The sequence below is a fragment of the Polyodon spathula genome, chromosome 4 (genome assembly GCF_017654505.1).
Source record: "Polyodon spathula isolate WHYD16114869_AA chromosome 4, ASM1765450v1, whole genome shotgun sequence".
In the NCBI taxonomy this organism is placed as follows: Eukaryota; Metazoa; Chordata; class Actinopteri; order Acipenseriformes; family Polyodontidae; genus Polyodon; species Polyodon spathula.
In genome coordinates this window covers 60,966,044-60,979,696 of record NC_054537.1, presented here as the reverse complement: position 1 = coordinate 60,979,696, position 13,653 = coordinate 60,966,044, and the positions used below count along the sequence as shown (strand labels likewise).

At 39.2% G+C, this 13,653-nt stretch overlaps 1 long non-coding RNA gene across 2 annotated transcripts in view; it reads right to left on the bottom strand.

The window, feature by feature from the left end:
* Positions 1-13,653, bottom strand: part of LOC121314703 — a 136,768-nt gene that overhangs the window by 100,210 nt on the left and 22,905 nt on the right. The window contains exons 1-3 of one of the 2 annotated variants that reach the window (XR_005950131.1): positions 13,211-13,610; positions 12,537-12,771; positions 11,014-11,097 (exon numbers count right to left, since the gene is read on the bottom strand). This is a non-coding gene — a long non-coding RNA (uncharacterized LOC121314703). Of the gene's footprint in view, positions 1-11,013; positions 11,098-12,536; positions 12,772-13,210; positions 13,611-13,653 lie in introns of those variants that run through there. The other variant, XR_005950130.1, reaches the window with a different exon arrangement.

Sequence of the window (13,653 nt, the reverse complement as noted above, 5' to 3'; positions counted from 1 at the left end):
GGTTACAGGGTATGAGGGAGAAGTGGAGCTCCTGCTGCCGCCTCTATGGCCAGGGGCTCCCCTCCCGAGTTCGCCTCCCAAGGGTCCGCTACTGATGCCGTCGCCTCCCGAGGGTCCGCTGCTGCTGCCGTCGCCTGGTGTTGCTGTCAGCCCTGCTTTTCCGCAGGAAATACTGTGGCCGGAGCCCAACAAAGGGGAGCTGCCAGCTATGAAGAAGGGGGGAAGAGTTCAGGAGACCATCTCCCCCCACAGCACTTTCGCTGCAGGGAATTTGGTGGCCGGAGCCCCACAGGAGGTTGCTGCCGACTACAGAGAAGGGGGTAAGGTCAGGAGGCCACCCCCACAGACAGCCAGGCAGTTGCCAGGATTGCCTTGGCCACTACGATTGTTGGGGTGGGAGGAGGACCTCCAACTGTGGCCGCCACCTTTGACCCGTTGCTGCCCGTTCCTGGCCCAGGACTACGACCAGGACTTTGGGACCGAGGAAGGAGGTGGCCATTGAGGCCAGGTGTGCTGGGCAAAAGGGGGGGCACATGTGGCGGACTGTCCCACCCCTTTATGTTTATTAGTGTTTTATGTTGTATGTAGTGTTTTAATGTTGGATTTTATGTATAAAATACACAGGATATAAATATGGGTTATGAGCATGCGTGTTTAAAATGTATGTTTGTATTTAGGCACGAGGATTGCACAGCACTTCATATGCAGGTAAAATGTAATAATATGTGAGTAAGGGGAATTGCACTTTTATTACTTCACGTGCAGTTGTACCGAGACTCCAACTGAATGACTGATTAGCAATCAAGTCTCCATACAGCTGCATAAAAGCAGCATGTTTTCACTCACGCAGGGTTGTATGTTTGGTGAGTGGAGAATGGGTGGGGAGAAGAAGAAAACTAAATAGAGAAGTAAAACTAAATAATTTAACTCACCGTGTTTGTCTGTTCGTCCACTGTTTGTTTACTATTTTGTCATTTTGTTTGTTTTATTTGGCGTCAAGTGCCGTGTGCTGTTTTGTTTAAACCTTTTTGTTTATTTAAAACACTGAGCGCAGTCATTGCATCTCAGTTTTCATCCGCCAGTCCTTGTTGTGGAGTGTGTTTCTGTTCTGATGTCACCCCTGCAAAGCCATCCTGTTCACAGTACACAACTAGTAAAACCTTTTTAGAATGTGTTGTGTAGTTTTCTCAACTCCTAAGTATGCTCTGAATAAATGAATATGTGCCAAGCGCATAACCATATACCTGTACTGGTGCAGTACTAACAATTGCTCTATATGATCTTCTCCTAGCTGAGCTACATGGGAGATCATTTTTTATAATATAGTAAAGTACTGCACCTTTATTGGCTCCCTCTATGGGAATTCCATTTATTTGGACCTCCTGAGTTCCCAAATTATTTCATGTGGGGTCATTGGCTTGATCTCTACCAAAATGCACATGTTGATAACCCAATTGTTCAAAAACATCAGTTTCACTCCCTTCTACCAAACCTGTACATTTCTGGTTTCATCAATAATTTGCTGAGGAACATACTCAGTACTGACGCATTTACTGGCCCGTTTTGTACCATCCCCCACCAGCACATCACAACTGTTAGTTACTATCGGGGCCCCTTTATATTTGTAGACCCTCCTTTCATTTCAGCTTTTAAAAACCTTTATTACCGGTCTAAACAATTCCGTATCAGTAAATGGGAATTTTTGACAGACGCTCTTTACAGGGCTGAAATCGCTCTCTGTATAATTTACCTCAGGGACGGCCAATTTCCCTTTTAATTTAACCAGGTTATTGAAACCTGGATAGTCATGCCCTCAACAGAATTTCTCCTTTGAACTGTTCGTAATATTCTGTAGCCGACTGCTCAAGGTCATATGTTTTTTAAGCGTCGCCAATTAGAAATGTGGCCACAATGCCAGCCTATTGTGCTTTTGGCCACGCCTCCCTAGTGGCTACCCATTCAAAAGATAACAGGTACGCCTCCACATCCTCTGGCAGATTGGAATGCAGAACAGGTTAAAGAAGGGAAATAATGTGTCACGTCAAAGTGGATACGAGAATGGCAGTGATGAAGCCAATTTGCTTGAAAACTTTAAAAGCAGACCGGACATTTCCATCAAAGTATTTAAAAAATTTGGAATTGATCTGATGCCATCAGAAACCCAGAGGCACTGTAAACTGTGCCTGCCACTGTAGGACTGTTCTTTTTTTGTTAAGCATTTTTGTGGAGTTTTTGTGCAAGGGTTTAATTAAGTAACAGCCAACATTGTTTATGTCAGACTTGCTAGAAAGTTTGTAACAAAATGTTGATTGCTACTGTCGATACGTTGTAGATAGTGCTATTACTGAAGATACCCATTGTGCAGATATCGGAAAGTCCATAAATAAAACAAAAACATTTAAAAAAATTCTGAACCGTATATAAAACTCAGCTGATTTTACCAGTGATTACTAGTCTATTAACCAGTTTGAAATTATTGTGAAGCAAATTAAAGCATTTTTGTTTGAGCTTTATATAGTTATGGCTTTCACACGTGACAATATTGTCCTACCATTACAGTGCCTATAGAAAGTCTACACCCTCTTGAACTTTTTTCACATTTTGTTGTGTCAGAGGCTGAGAGTTTCATGCATTTTAATGAGGATTTTTTTCCCCACTTATCTACACACCATATTCCACACTGTTAAGGAGAAAAAAGTTTTTATTGAGAAAAAAAAAATTATAAAAAATACAAAACTGAATAATTGGATACATCTCCACCCCCTGAGTTAATACTTGGTGGAAGCACCTTTGGCAGCAATTACAGCTGTGAGTCTGTTGGGATAGGTCTCTACCAACTTTGCACACCTAGATTTGGCAATATTTGACCATTCTTCTTTACAAAACTGTTCAAGCTCTGCCAAGTTCCTTGGGGAGCACTGATGGACAGCAATCTTCAAGTCATGCTACAAATTTTTGATTGGATTTAGGTGTGGGCTCTGACTGGGCCATTCAAGGACATTTACATTTTTGTTCCTTAGTCACTCCAGTGTAGCTTTGGCTGTGTGCTTTGGGTCGTTGTCATGCTGAAAGGTGAACTTCCGTCCCAGTTTCAGCTTTCTTGCAGAGGGCAACAGGTTTTCCTCAAAGACTTTTCTTTACTTGGCTCCACTCATTCTCCCTTCTATCCTGACAAGTGCCCCAGTCCCTGCCGATGAGAAACATCCATAACATGATGCTGCCACCACCATGCTTCACAGTAGGGATGGTGTTCTTTGGGCGATACGCTGTGTTGGGTTTGCACCAAACATAACGCTTTGCATTTAAGCCAAAAAGTTCCATTTTAGTTTCATCAGACCACAAAACTTTGTCACATGGATACAGAATCTCCTGAGTTTTTTGCATACTTCAAATGGGATTCAAGGTGGTCTTTCTTGAGTAATGGCTTCCTTCTTGCCACACTACCATACAGGCCAGATTTGTGGAGTACTTGAGATATTGTTGTCACATGCACACTTTGACCAGTCTTGGCCATAAAAGCCTGTAGCTCTTGCAAAGTTGCCATTGGCCTCTTGGTAGCCTCTCTGATCAGTCTCCTCCTTGCTCGGTTATCCAGTTTGGAGGGACGACCTATTTTAATTACAGGCTATAAGGCAACACATTTTGAAATTGGGTGTAGACTTTCTATAGGCACGGTACATGATACTGTGATCATTCCACTGTGTTATGTTGTGGACCATATCGAAGTTTTAAAACAGAGATAGCAAATGCTTATTGTAAATGTTTACCAGTACCTTAAAATGAAGGGCCACATAAGAACAATAAATATTGTAACTGACTAGAAAGCCTTCTTTGTGGTTCACCAACAAATAAAGGCTTTCTAATCAATAGTGACACTGTAGATGCTATAAAATGAGATACTGTTTTAGCAGACAGCTTTCATTAAGTAAACAATTATTTTAATGTTTTTGGAATTAAAAGTATAAATACAAAACTGTGTTGCATTTTTATTTGTGAATATGCCAAGCAAAAAATCAGAAATTCAAAAACAGTCAAAATCACCCACGGTAGCAAATCCGCAGAATTTATTACCAGCCAAAATGTCCCATTATATGGCGTGTTCCCACCCACTACAACATCTTTGATTGACATTAAATCGGACCAGAGAATTTGGGCTCCCGTCTGAATTGGGAGCCAATTTAAAACCATGGAAACAGAAGTGTGTGTGTGTGGGGGGGGGGGTTCATGGTTTACATTCAGTTAAGCACAGCACAGTGATGTACGTTACATACTAAATCCTATTCCAACGATAGAAGGAACCAGAAACATCTTAAAGGGTATGAAAATTAGACCACCACATTTAGGACTATGCAAATACTCTTGAGTTTTCAGAGTAATTCTTTTACATTTATCTTTTTGTCAGCAGGTATCAAATGAAGCCTTTTAAAAAAAAGTATTAATTTCACAACAGCTGCATTTCCCTCATTTATACAAATGAGTACCAATCAATGTCAATTATTGTAACAGTCTAGTATTCTTTATTTTTTTGGTGATAAACAGGAGAATAATCATCATCAGGTCATAGAAAGGGCTTTCAATACCTCCATCTGAATCCCCCTCACCCCCAATAAACTTCACATCTAACAATGTCCCAGCTGCAATAACTAGTGCTGTAATCTTCAGACTTTCTCAAACAGATTGTTCAACATACCGGCTTTTTATGAAGTATACAATTTTCTGTGACACATAAAAATCAATTGCAATCAAGTTTATTCATTATTCCGTGTGCTCAACTACATTGTTGGGGGCACTTAAACCCTTACTTTATCCTTGCTTGCTATGGTTGTATGTCATTTTGAAAATAATAGGTTTTGATAATTTGTTTATAGTTTTTACTCTCAACATACTGACAAGTATTAATTATTAACAACAATGATTTGTGTCATATAGTTTCAAGTAGATAGTTACAACAGAGCAGAATCATTCCTGGGCACTTTCACAACACTGTTAAAAGATAGCCCTGTTAAGTAATTGCTTTTTTGCTATATTGTGTTGTAGAGTGAAAATTTCACCTTTTGAAAATCGGGTCCATAGTAATTTCATAAACTGTAATTATAGTTCCATAAATAAAAAATAAATTGAACAACCCTATTTTTGTATTTTTTTTTTCTTTGGGAACATAATTGAACAGAATTGGTCTGCTTAAATTGAACATCGCATCCCCAAATCGTGGGTAAGTTTTGAGCAAGGATATAAAGTTAACACCCCTGCTCTCTTCAAGTCAAAAGATTTGTAAATACAGCTGTAGCCCAGTATAAAAAATAAAGGTGCTGTCAAACAAGGGTTAAAAGAGTTAGAGCAACTCTGGTAGCAGCCAATACAATTTGTTTTGAAAGGCAGGAAAGAGAACTTGTGAGCAAATCAGCAGGGAGGGGCAAGAGGGAGTTGCATCGATTTTCGTTCCATTGAACCAGATAGAAAGGGCGTGGCAAAACTATTAGTGTTAACTGACCACTATACTGGGTACGCCCAAGCATTCCCAAACCAAAAAGCCACCACCGTTGCTCAGGTATTATGGGGATAGTTTTTCGTGCATTATGGTCTCCCTGCCAAGGAGGAACTTTGAGAGTGGTCTCATTAAAGAATTGCTTGGCCTGCTGGGGGTTAAGAAATCACAAACCACACCATATCATCTACAGCACGACCCTCAGGCAGAGTGCTTTAAAAGAATACTGTTAAATATGTTAGGAGCCTTAGAACCCAGCAAGAAAACTGTACCAAGAACAATGTCATTGGTTTCTCTCCATATTACCTGCTGTTTGGGAGGGATGCTCACTTGCCAGTGGATCTGTGTTTTGGAGTAGCCCATGAAGATCAACAAGAGCAACCCCACCACCAGTATGTCACCCCACTTGGGCTGAACTACAGGAGGCCTACCGGCTCACCACAAATGCAGCAGAGAAGAAACAATGAGGGAATAAGCAGTGGTATGACCGGCTTGTACAAGATCAGACCTTAGCTGAAGGGGATCAAGTGCTAATACAGAACTTGGGAGTAACCAGGAAGCAAAAGACTGCTAACGGATGGCAGCAAGACCCGTACTTGGTAGTTGCAAAACTACAAGGTCGGCTGGTATACTAAGCACGTCCAGAAAAAGGAGTGGTTAAACCCCTCCATCACAACCATTTGCTACCACTTGGACACTTTGAGAGTAGCCGAAGGGAAGCAAAGCCCAACGACTCCCCCAAGACCAAACTCCGGTAGTAGGCCAACAAGTTGGAGACTATGCCCCCCTTCTACCGGGAACCTCCTCCTAGAAGCCACTCCGATGAAGCAACATTCTGTGCTCTTTCACTGGGTTCTGGCTAGAGGTGCCTTCCCCTCAACCAAGTTTGACAGATGAGGGTGATCTGCCAACAGAACATGAAGATCAGGCTCAGGAGCAGATTGTGTTGCATATAGGAGAAGGCGACTTCGAGACTGAAGCAGTTATACGAGACGAGGAATCCCCTCCATTGTGGTGAATGATAGCCCTGATGCACATGGATGAACCTAGTTTTCCCCACAGATCAGAAAGATCAGTGAAACCCCCAATGAGACTCACTTACGACAAACCTGGTGTTTCTGTGAACTTTCCACTCCAAATAGTTCACAAGTGAATGATGATTTACGTTGACACTAATAGTGGGCCTCAAGACCTGCCTAGCTGCCCAAGTGGTGTCATTCCTTTTCCCCAGGGGCTTCTGACAAACTAGCCTCTCTGCTAGTATCATATGGGGATAGTTTTACTATATGAGGGCATACAGGCATTTAAATGGGGGGAGAGTGTAGCCAGTATAAAAGTAAAGGTGCTGTCAAACAAGGGTCAAAAGACAGTTACAGCAACTCTGGTAGCAGCTAATAGAATTTGTTGTGAAAGGCAGGAAAGAGAACCTGTGAGCAAATCAGAGGGGAGGGGCAAGAGGAAGAGAAGGGAGAGATGTAAGCAATGTGCAGCAAGAGATACAGCAAGTACTGTATATAGTAAATATCTTTGAATTTGGTTTGAATTCAATACAATACACTAATTAATCAGGTTACTAGCAGTAATATTACCAAGCAGTAAACATTAGGCAAAATTATATGTACAAAACTTGAAATCTATTACTATATGTTCAGTAGTCATCTAGACACAGGGCATACTCAGGGAAAGCTACCATTCTAGACTTCATCACTCCATCCAGTGCTATCCTGTCAACCAAGATAGCATCCAGGTTTCCCATCACCTGGGTTACTATGGCACCTGAGAAGGTTCAAGAGGATTGACTTTTGGTTAATAAAGTAGGACTTTTATTACATCTGGCACCCCTCCATCTTTCTATGGGAAAGTCTACATGTGGAGAATCAGTGAGTGCAATCCTTTGCCATCCTTTTTATATATTTAGCTAGTTAGTTATATTTGTGTTTGTGGATGTTATTTGGGCTTCAGAGGGAAAGCCTGAAGGAACGATCAGGCCTGCAACTAGTTGGGTATACCCATAGGGACCAGTATTATACACTTTAGGCCATATAGCCCTTATTTTCCAGGTTACCTTAGTTAACGTTGGGGTTTATAGATTGTCACTGTTTCTGTTTATTTGGTTTACTGTGTTCAATATATTTTATAAACTGTATATTAATACTTTGTTTTCAGTACAGCTTCTAAAGTGTTAAGTAGTTGTTATTACTATTTCACAATTAACAGATTGTGTGCTGTAGATTAGTTTTTGGGCTTATAAGAAATACTTACCTTAGTAAACCTTGTTGTATTGAATTTTATTTGTTTCCTCTTCTCTTATTGTTTTGTGTTCACTATTGGGGTGTGTAAGGTGGATAACAAGGTTGCAGATATTTAATTCCTGGGCGACCTTCTATACAGCTGTTATTAGCCAAACCTTAGGTGGCGGCACCATGTTCTATAAAGCTTTGATCAGCTGTTTATCAACATTAACCCAGGAACAAGTGCTCATCAGGCTGTTTAAGTAAGGTTGTTTAATTTCATTATTAACAACTCTGCCATAAGCCTGGTAGGGGTGATACACAGCCAAAACAGCTCAGCTCTGTAGTGGAAAGTATGGTCTCTCCCTGAGCCTCTGCCTGCAAAAGTAACAACTAATGGAACTATGGTTGTTGTGCTGTGAAGACAGGCATTGTGTCACAAACAGCTGTGAAGTATTAGGAGAATACATGCAGCTTCATAAGAAATGGAAGACAGAAACACACAGCTTTATAGGACAGCATGAAAAGATGAGAGGGCAATTAAGTGCTGAGCTAATTTGAGGTAGTAGATTGTCGACCCCTGTCATGTACAAGAGGCCCCCCCTAGGTAACAGGCTATCTGGGCTCCTTCATACCCCCAGAGGAGACTATCAACCAGATCTAGCTGGGGACTTAAATTATAAAAGCCCCCTTTTTTTGTTACAAAACAAAATAAAACACCACTGAAGCAATTAAAAATGTTATTTTGAAACCTACGGAATGAATGAGAAACCTATACCAATGTGTTTAACTTGTTCAAAAATCTTATAAACCAATGTAGGTGCCAGCATTCTAGCTGCTCAGCATGTAACAACGGTTTTAGTATAACCAGGGGTGTGGTATATAAATATTGGATATTATTTGTTTGTTTGCTTCTTTTAAATTAATGATAACTTTTAACATACTTTCTTTTTACACTTTTACTAATGCAACAGAGTGTTTCAGGGGTGTCCTCCTATGTCTGATACTTTGATTGAATAAGCCCTAAAATTCTTTCAGGGAATATCTCATTTTTGTTTTAATCAGACTGTATGAATTTTCTTTTAAAAAGTTATCAAGTAATATATACATATAAACAAACCTTTAGCATGTGCCTAAGTTTTTTTTTTTTTTTAATTAGTCCCCAGAATGACAATAACATACAAAATGGGGCTTGTATTTAGAACAGAATTGGATTGATGTTTTATAATTTTTGTTCCTACTGATTTTTTTGTGTAATCAATGTCCATGCAAATGATTCATTTTGCATTGGTTCAGGCTGTGCTACTTTCCATAAACCAGACTGCCATTTCTTATGAGAAGTGCTAACATTTAACATAATTAACAAGGAACAGCTATAGGCTTAGACTATAGATTTTTCTTCTCCTATCTGCTGTAAACAAACTTTTCTTTCTCATGCTGTCAGCATATTTCAATATGACAAAAAAATATGGGTAGTAAATTATTTATTTGCCGAAAAATGATAACGGCATATTGTCTGAGGCATACCATCAACATGCAGACAAAAACTGCCTTAGCCCCCTGCATTTTAATTCTAATGACATATTTGGTTTGATGCTATTTCAGGTTAAAATGGAACAAAATGCAGTATTTTCTTTTCCAGACCTGTCTGACAAACACATGCTATATGCCAGTATACAGAAGAAGCCATTTTCATGGGTTAGTGGTTAATGAGTAACATTGTCTTAGGCACAAGACTTCATTATTGTAAATTAATTATTTCAGAATCTGTGATAATGTAGAATAAAATGTATAGATCAGGTGTGAAAATCTGCACAGAAAAAAAAAAAACAATTCTTCCTGCAATTAAAGCAAACTTGCTGTAATTGTAAAGATAATATAAACTGAAAAACACCTCCACCTTCTTTTCCCTGAAAAACGTTTACCATGGAATTATTTGCATTTAGCATAGTTTATCTTGTTTTCCGTGTTGTTGAATATGCTTTACTTTATAATGCGAAACTATGTTTTAGCATGCTTTTATTATGCTTTATTACATGTTGCTATGCTTTCACTGTGCTAAATGTTCATAAGGGTTTCTTCCTTTTAAGACTATAACACAGCAGGCTCAGCTCATTACTATGAAACTTTTTTTTTTTTATTTTGAACCACAAAATGTTTCCTTCTAAACAAACATCTGCAGAACAGCACTACAGTCTTTCAGTATGTACAGGAGATGTTTAGCAACTGTAGGTTATTGCTTCTTTCACAGGGTGATTTACAAAGTGTCTGCCCAACTTTTCAACGTCAAACTCTGGAACTGCTACCTAATTGTTCCCTGTGGACAAGTTTCTTCGTTTCCCCTCCGAACGGAGGCTGGAGAACATGTCCTCTGAAATGTGCTCCTGCCAATCTGTCATTTTTCACCTTGAGGCCACCAGATCTATGGTACCAGAGGTGGATCTATGGTATCTATGGTACACAGATCTGGAAGCTCCACTGCAGAACGATGCCATGGGGATGAATAGGGGTCCCTGCTGTGTGGTGAGCTGTGGATTCCCCTGCAGTGCTTGGTCAATTGTGTGCTGTCCCCAAAGAACTCCCAGTCATGGTCAGCTGTGACATAGCCTGGACTTGAACCTGCGATCCCCAGGCTATAGGGCACATCCTTTGCTGGGTGCACCACTTGGGAGCTCCCCTGTAGACAAGTTTCTTAAAAGCAATACAGTCCTTGCGTAACTAAAACAAAACAATTCACAATGGAGAGAAGTGGATCAGTCTTGTTCCCTGTATTTTTTCTGGTTTGGAAACATTTGGAACATAACACACTGGCACTGGTGTGTGACTTCCTAGCTCACTCACCTGGTCAAATTCTTCATACTTTGTGAAATGTTCTTCTTTTTGTGGACAGCAGCATTGTACATGTAGTTTTGTTATATATAATATGTTCTGTTTTTCAGGTTGCATTTTTTTTTTTTTTGCTTTTGGGGTAGTTTGGAAATTTTAAAATACAGGTTTAAATCAGGCTTTAATATCGCACATGGGGGAATCAGGTGAAATCTAGTTCTATTTTATCATTCTTTACAAATAAAGCACCATAAGCTTAATCATTGTATATTCTTCTTTTTCCTGTTCCAGGTTGCATCTCAGGCTTTGCTTTTCTGGTTCATAATGTCACCAGAGCCATGATACAAATAACAATCACGTAATTCATTGCAGCACTATTCCTTATATAATGGATCATAGCTGAGCAAAAACTGGAGGCAACCCGAGCCTGACAAAGCACATATATATTGTGCTTTTTATTTATCTTTTTACCTGTTGACGGCTTGACACACATTTGCATTTTCGGGGAGGTATTCCACAGAATCAGGGTCAGACCACCAGCAGGATGAATTTTCTCTGTAAAAAAATTAATACTTGCAGCCATTGGTGCAAGTACATGACAGCAAAAAAGCATTTTTTCAGTGTCATTGTTGGTGCTTCAATACATTTCTTCAATTTTACTTAAGAGAAACATTTGAGACATTTATCAGATTCAAATAAGAAACAAGATTTTTTACTCAGACTTATGAAAGAGACAGAAGAGACACATATTGAACTATCAGTATTTGTGAGTTAGAGGCACAAAAATGACCTTTATGCTGCCTGGTCATCACAGGGGTCACCTCCTCCAAACAGGTTCAATAACACAGCAGTAATGTTGGCTGGATCAAACCTACCACAGCTAAAGGAAAAACATCTGACTGTACTGTCAACTGAATGTAGTGGAGGAGCAGTAATTTAATGACTGTAATAGCTATTTTCTTTTATCATTTGTCTTTCAGTACACTCACTGTGCTTCCCAAGCTCCATTCAGCAATGGATTAGGAGGTACTATGTTGGTACTGTGTGTGTGTGTGTGTGTGTGTGTGTGTTATATATATATATATATATATATATATATATATATATATATATATATATAATAAAAAACAAGGTTAAGAAAGTCAAAGGATCTTCAAATACAAACACTTTAAATTATCATGGGTTAAAAATGTGTGAAGAGACCATTCACTCTCTCATGCATACAGTCATTATATTGTTCTACCTTGCATAACGAAATTTCCATGTTTTTTCAGTATATTTTTTTATTGATTTTGTGATAGCTAGATTATTTGTGTTTCTGCCTATACCATCATACTCCACGTTGTATATTGTCATGCTTTTTCTGAAGCACCAAAAGCAACAACTGCAGGATTCAGGAAAAAAATGTATGAGTGCAACCATGCGTCATGCATTAATAAAGCCAGTCGCCCATGACAACCTCCCACAGTACCTGCGAAGCTTCCTGAAGTGGAGGGGAGGTGCGTATCAATATGTATGTAAACAACATCACTTAAAGCGACTGTGTCAAACAACTTCACATTAAATATAATTGTCATTGAATTTTACAGTAGAATATGATTTTAGAGGGTGACTCTTGGGTGAATGTTCACTTCATATATTTTAGAAGCCACGACAATGTTGGCTTACTAGTTTTGTTTATTAGCAAATGTTATTTTAACTGCAGGTACACAAGCTTCCTCCCTCCTTGGAGCTATCTGGCTGTATGTGAACTAAAAATCATATGTATGATTAAACTTGACATATTCCTAATAGAAACATAAAGACTAGAAATTAAAGGGATGGTTATGTTTGGAGAAAATGAAACTATTGCACTGTGGTCCTTTTCATATCTTCTACACTATTGCATTTTTGCAAAGCTCTCTCTCTCTCTCTCTCTCTCTCTCACACACACACACACACACACACACACACACTTAGGCCTCAGGTAATGGAGATCTGTTAAATTGGAATACCTGAAAAACAACCCTGCAGCGTTGTATAACTGGGGAGTCAGCTTGAGTGATGGATAATCAATCACCAGCGTTTTTACAGTGAAAAGGGCCATTGCCATGGTGACAAAAAGAACTGGCAGAAGTAAGTTAGCTAAGGCTCCTTCCCAGTCTCTTCTGCTGTGGTGTTTGTTCAGCAGTGCAGTTATCTGTTTGAGAAGCAGGCTGGCTCCAGTCTCCCTCCCGAGTCCTGTCAGTGCTGTATCGAGAGAATAAAGGTGGATTCATGATAAATTTACCTCATTCACAGTAAGTTCCCCCTTTGCATCTAGCTGTATATACCGATCTGCCTTAGAGCTCAAGACAGGTTGCAGGTGAATGCATTAAGGGCAGCAAGTTTCAGGACAATGTCTTTTTTATGAACTGTAGCACAGTTGAAGAAAAATCTAAACAGGTCCACATATATATAACATCAAAATACATATTTCGGTAGTTCTAAAATTACCCAAACCAAAAATTATTTATTGGGCATCTGCCATGCACAGTAAGTTTTAGGTATTTTTTTTATTCTTCAAATTCACACAGAGACGGTTTCTGACATGAAGGGTTTTAGAAATTATCACTGTATGAGTGCAGTTTCAGGTCATGTCTGCAAAAGTGAATTAATCTACAAAAACAAACTTACAGATGGAAACTACCTTATAAATCAGAGGCCCTTTTCAAAGCACCTCACTTCAGATATCCTCTTCAGAAGCAAACAGTGGTTTAAAATGGCATGGTGGAATAATTTAGCAAGCATGGTAAACAGTGACCATAGCAACAACAACAAAAGAGAATGAACAACAGGAAACATAGTGGGATATTAAACAGGTAAATTAAAAATCCCTTTAAGGAAGTCCCAGGTTTGTAGTTATTTAGTTAATTTCCTTGCTTTAAGCTCTAAATACTGTCTTATCAGGCAGAACCTTCTAACTAAAGGCTAGCATTTTATATGGCAGGTCTATGTTCTGACTTGTAATGTGATGTGTAAGTTATAAAACAGAATACATTGATGACAAAACTGGTACCTAGTTTAACGATATAAATACATTTTCTGTAACTGTATACTAATATCAGTCTTTTGATATAAAACAACATCAGA